The following is a 6,338-nucleotide window of genomic DNA, read 5'->3' on the forward strand; positions in this document are numbered from 1 at the left end:
TCACAAAACAAATATGTGTAAATTACTGAATAAAAGAATAATTTGTTCTGGAAACTTTTAACTCAGACCACAATAAAATATTCATATAAAGCAAAATTGAAAGTAGCCATCTCAAGAAGACATATTCCCATTAAATTGGACTTGGCTCATGGCTGACTTCATTGGATTTCCAAAGCTGAAAACGGTAGATTTTATTTGGTGGAGGAGATTGCCCATCTTTCTCCCACAGAGCAGCTGGTGGGTCCAAACGGCCAGAGAAATTCAACCTTCAGGTTAGTGGCACAATCTCCTACAAACTATATCACCAGGACTCCAAGCAGCCACATACAGTATAGCTCTGTCTCTACTTGTATGGAGCAAAAAGGAATGAAGGGAATTACAGCTAAAAGATCCAGAGGTATTTACAGTTCACAGGAACCAAAACCTCGTTGAGCCTGAGACCAGAAAGAGGTAGAGATTGACAATTTACCACTAATGACTTATGTTCCGACTAGGGATATAAGAGAAAATCCTGGATAGAGGGGGAGAATAAAAGGATCCAGACCTATAAGATTGACGAAGACTAGAGGAACCCCTGAGATTCTCACCTTAAAATACCCTTCGATTACTACCTAACATGGGAGAGACTGCACATTTTGCTAGGTAAACTAACTCAGTCTCATAAAGACATACTATATCAGACCATTATTGTAGAACGAGTACGAGGATCCAAGGAGTGGAGGTGGGAGATGCTTAATCATCACACAATTTGATAGGTGGAAGGAGGGACGGTTTAATAAAGGAAGGGGGAAGATCTGGTGTGAAAAAACAATGCATACAAACTTTGTAAGCAAACCAGTATTTATTTATTTATTTTTTTTAAAGATGCCCTTTGAACATGGAATTGAAGCTATTTCTTTATGTGTTGTTGATTGCCTTCAAGTGGAACACGATTCCTAGCAACCCTGTGAACAAAAAGGCCTGAAGCTTCTCTTCAACTATCAGCATTTATCAGTTTATAGAGTTTCTGGAGGCGTGTTATTTAGAAAGTGGATGCCACTCCTGCTTTCAACCAAATAAAAATTTGCTTATAAAATAAAACAGCATTCCTCATTAGTAATGTATTTCCTTAAACCTGAGAAAAAATTACCAGTATTACCCTAAAGCAAAAATGAGATGGCAAAGAGTGGGAAGGGAAGCTAGGTAAATGGAAGCAGAACAAACAATTGAAATAGGAGAATGAATACTGGTGCTGTAAAAAGTGTAACCAGTGGTACAGAGTAATTTGTTTAGAATTTTTTTAAAGGCTAACCTAATTTGGTGTATAAGCTTCCACCAAGATACTATATATTGTGGGTTTTGATTTTTTTTTTTTAAAAGAACCAACAGAAGATCATCTAGACATCCTTTATCATAATTTCTAATATTGTACCTTTTATGCACAAGTGATGACAAATATCTGATTACAAATCATTGTATTATGTCCTCAGAAATGTGCATTAGTCCTTACAATTACCTTAATATTTTGGTATTATTTTATGATTGTAATTTCATAGATCATTTTTGGTGAATAACTAGATTTCTAGTTTTGATTTTTAGATAATACTCCAGTGAATTTATTTTCATATTCCCTGAGAACAAATTCCGACTAGGTGACTTACTAGTAAAAGCAAAGAAAATGAAAAAAAAAGTTACAAAGAAGAGTGCATTAAATATGCAGAGTTTATTAAATAGTTATAAAGTAAACATCCATGTCAGCACAGCCAAAGTTGACAAAGAACATTGCTGGCTTCTAGAAACCTCTTGGTCCAGGAAGGAACATATCTATGGCCTTTGCTTCATACTTACATGACTTTCCAGATGGGGTAAAGTGATTTATGTTGTCACCAGATGAATTGTGTTTTTCACCACAACTTCTTCATTTTTATGTGGGACTATTTTACACATTCTTGCCTATTTAATAGGAATAAAGAAGGTCTCTCAAAGTTGCTTTAATTTACATTTCATTTGTGAAGGCACTGATTGAGATGAATTTATGTCTTAAATAAACTTTCACAAATTGTGGTGTTGCCAATTAAATAATTCAGCCCACAGTCTGTTGAAATTTTCTTTTATTGCATAAAAAAGGATTATGTTACTCAAACCTGGAAGCATTGCATGTTGCAAACAATGGATTAGGTATTAAGGTAGTTCTGATAAAACCTAGAACTTTGGAATGGAACTGATGCATGGTACTGTTGTTAGGTGCTCAAGCCCATTGCTGTGGTCATCATATGAACACACCTGCTCAAGAGTCTTCCTCTCTTTCACTGCCCCTTCACCTTCCCAAGCATGATGTCTTTCTCCAAAGAATAGCCTCTCCTAGCAACATGCCCAATGTATATGATAGGAGGCTTCATCATTTTTGCCTCCAGGGAACACACTCTGGCTACACCTTCACCAAGGCATATCTGTGTGTTCTTTTGTGGTCCTTGGGATCTTCTCCATTGTTCTCCAACACTACAGTTCAAAGGTATCAATTCTTCTATCCTTCTTATTCATTGCGCAGCTCTCAGATGCGTAACAAGTGACTGAAAAGACTATAGCCTGAATGAGGTGCACGTTAGTTCTCAAACTGACATAATTTCTCTTTGATATTTTGGAAACATCCCTGACTACTTTCAAAGTGTAGTATGTCTCCTGACCTGGCTGCTGATACCAAGAGTATTTTTTTTTTTGATACCAAGAGTATTGATTGTGGGTACAAGATGAAGTCGTTGACAGTCTCAGTTATGATGTTATCTGTCAATCCAGTGGTAAGGGTTTTTGTTTTTTTGATGTTGAGATTCAGTTCGTATTATAAAGGCTGCAGTGTTTAGCCTTTTATAGCAAGTGCTTCAAGTCCTCACTTTTCAGCAAGCAAGGTTGTGTCATCTGCATAATGAAGGTTACAAGTGAATCTTCTGATCCTGATGCTACATTCTTCATAGAGTTTCAGCTTCTCGAATGATTTGCTCAGCATATAAATAGGTATAGAGAAAGGATACAGCCCTGACACATACCTTTCCTAACTTTAAACCATAAACCATACAGTTCTCTTGCTCTGTTTGCACAACAACTTTTTGGTTTAGGCTTTGCACGAGCACAATCAAGTGTTTTGGAATTCTCATTCTCCTCAACTAATGTTACCTTGTTATGATCCACACAAATGCCTTTACATAGTCAATTACGTACAAATACATATTCTTCCGGTATTTCAGTCTTGATACATCTGATATCAGCAAAAATACTCCTGGTGCCATGGCCTCTTCTAAATAAAATTTGAACTTCTGAAACTTTTCTATGTACTATTCTAGCCATTTTTAAATAATTCTCAGCAAATACATGTTTTGTGTCATTGAGCTGCAACAGACACATAGCTGACCTTCCAATGGGTTTTCAGAGGCAGTAAATCACATGGAAGGTGACTGCCCATCTTTCTTCCATGGAGAAGCTGGTGGATTTGAACCCCATGCTCTTGGGTTGGCAGGTCAGCTCCTTACTACTAAGTCACCAGAGCTCCCTACGGATATGTACGGAATTATATTTTCAATTTAAACTTTTTCCCCTAAGTATGTTGACCATGTTGTTGTCAGGTGTCATCGAGTTGACTATGGCTCGTTGTTGTTATATGTTGAGTCACCTTTGACTCTTAGCAACCTTATGTACATTAGCTCTGAAACCTGCTCTATCCTGAGCCATCACATCATCTTCAACAGACCTAATCCCGTTTCTTCAGTGACTGAGTCAATCCATCTCATCCTAGGTCTTCTCCTGCACTCTCCCTCTACCCTTCGAGCATGATGTCCATCTCCAAGGATTGGTTCCTCCTGGCCATGTGCCTAAAGTGTTTGAGACAGAACTTTAAAATCCTGCTTTAAGGGAACAACAGCCTGGTTTCACCTTCCTATTTATTTTCCCTCGCAGGTCATGGTATGTTCAACACTCTTCTCCAGCACACCTCAAAGGGATCGATTTTTCTTCTATTAGCCTTAGTTATTCACAGTGACCCTATGAATAGATGGTGATTCTGTACCATCATCAATGGACCTTACTTTTCCTGTACTATCCTCATGATCTCTTTTTATTGACCGTCTATAGTCCAGACTATCTAAAGGTAGATAGGGCAATCATGAATAAAAAGATTTTTTTTTCAAAACTAACCATTGTTACGTGTTGAAATTTCAAGTGAAGACTAACTCCAGAAAGAACCCAGTGCAGGGTCCAAGAACATGGTAATTTATTTTTGCTCAAAGGTGACCCAACTGAGTGTGGAAACTACAGAACAGTGTCATTGATTTCACATGCAAGCAAGATTCTACTGAAGATCATCCAAAAACGATTAGAACAGCACATCAGCAGAGAACTGCCGGAAGTCCAGGCTGGGTTTAGAAGGGGTCGTGGTACTAGGGATATTGTTGCTGATGTTAGATGGATCTTGGCTGAAAGCAGAGAATACCAGAAGAATGTCTATCTGTGTTTCATTGATTATGCAAAGGCATTTGACTGTGTGGATCATAACAAACTGTGGCTGACTCTGAGAAGAATGGGAATCCCAGAACATTTAATTGTGCTAATACGAAACCTATACTTGGACCAAGAGGCAGTAGTCAGAACAGAGCAGGGTAACACTGCATGGTTCAAAATTGGGAAGGGTGTATGCCAGGGATGCATCCTGTCTCCATACCTTTTCAACATGTATGCAGAGCAGATTATCCGAGAGGCTGGGCTCTATAAGGAGAATTGTGGCATCAGGATTGGTGGAAGATCTATTAACAATCTCCGTTATGCAGATGACACAACCCTGCTTGCTGAAACTGAGGAGGACCTCATGCACTTACTGCAGAGGGTCAAGGACTGGAGCCTTCAGTATGAACTGAGGCTCAATGTCAAGAAGACAAAGATTCTCACCACTGGACCAATCGGTAGCATCAGGATGGATGGTGAAGAGATTGAGATTGTTCACAGCTTCAGTTTGTTTGGCTCCACGGTCAACACTCTTGGCACCAGCAGTCAGGAAATCAAAAAGCGTATCGCGATGGGAAAGTCTGCTGTTAGGGACCTCTCTAAGGTACTCAGGAGCAACAGTGTCTCTCTGGAGACTAAGGTGCACCTGATACAGGCCATGGTATTTGCAATCGCTTGTTATGCATCAGAGAGTTGGACAATGATTAGGGAGGACAGAAGGAGAGTGGATGCTTTTGAGCTGTGGTGCTGGAGAAGAGTACTGAATGTACCATGGACTGCCAGGAAAACAAACAGATTCATCTTGGAGAGGATTAAACCAGGCTACTCCTTGGAGGCAAGGATTCTGAGACTTCGTCTGACATACTTTGGACATGTTGCCAGGAGGGTCGGGTCCTTGGAGAGGGACATCATACTTGGGAGGGTGGAGGGACAGCGCAGGAGGGAAAGACCCTCTATGAGATGGATTGATTCGGTGACTGGGGTAATCGGGATGGGTGTGTCAGAGGCGGTGCAGTTGGCGCAGGATAGAGCAGGGTTTAGGTCTGTTGTGCATAGGGTCGCTATGAGTCAGAAACTACTCGACAGCACATAACAACAACAACAATGCAGAATCAAGGAGGTTGTCAGGTGTGTTTTTATATGCCAGCCATCTGTGAGTTCTGAGAAGAGATTTCCCGTCTCTGGAAGATTTCGCAGGATAGCAAACATTCCTGAGTTTGTAGGTGCAGCAGGCTTATCCATGCCCGGTGACTTGAGCTAGCTGATCATTCAGGCGGTAAAGGCACAAAGTTTGAAATCTGTTTGAAAGGGGATCAGAAACGCAACACTTACAAAGCCTGTGCCTTATTAAGAAGAAAAAAAATAAAAAAGAAGAAATGATGAAGTAGAAATACTAAACTAAGCATTCTATTTTTTCTTTCTATTTACTCTTCCAAACCAGACTAGTCCTGGTAATGAGAGAACTCTTTGCTTTCCCAGTGTTGCCCAGAACTGGTACAAAGTACAACGAGAGGATGGATGGAAGGATAAGTGGGCTTTTGATTGATCTTCATAGGCTTTCTATGATCTAATACACCCTCTTTAAAATATCAACATAACCTAAGAATTTACTAGTAATGGAAATTTTGAGTTCCATGCTAGGCCTAATGAATTTAGCTAACCTATTCTGCCACCTAGTGGAATATTTGAGAGTAGCAACTGGGTGTGCTTTGGGCTGTATTCTGTTGCTGTTGGATACATTAATAGCCAAAGGTGGGTGATTTTAATCTGCGGCCCTCAAGCCTGGTTTTAATTGTTTTTGGTCAAACATTCTAAGTAGCATAGCACTGGTCTGTCCATTTGCTGTACAGAGGTAACTCGTGGTTGCTGTGATG

This window comes from Elephantulus edwardii, unplaced genomic scaffold (assembly GCF_000299155.1).
Source record: "Elephantulus edwardii isolate Elephantulus edwardi_28Jun2011 unplaced genomic scaffold, EleEdw1.0 scaffold00092, whole genome shotgun sequence".
NCBI lineage: Eukaryota > Metazoa > Chordata > Mammalia > Macroscelidea > Macroscelididae > Elephantulus > Elephantulus edwardii.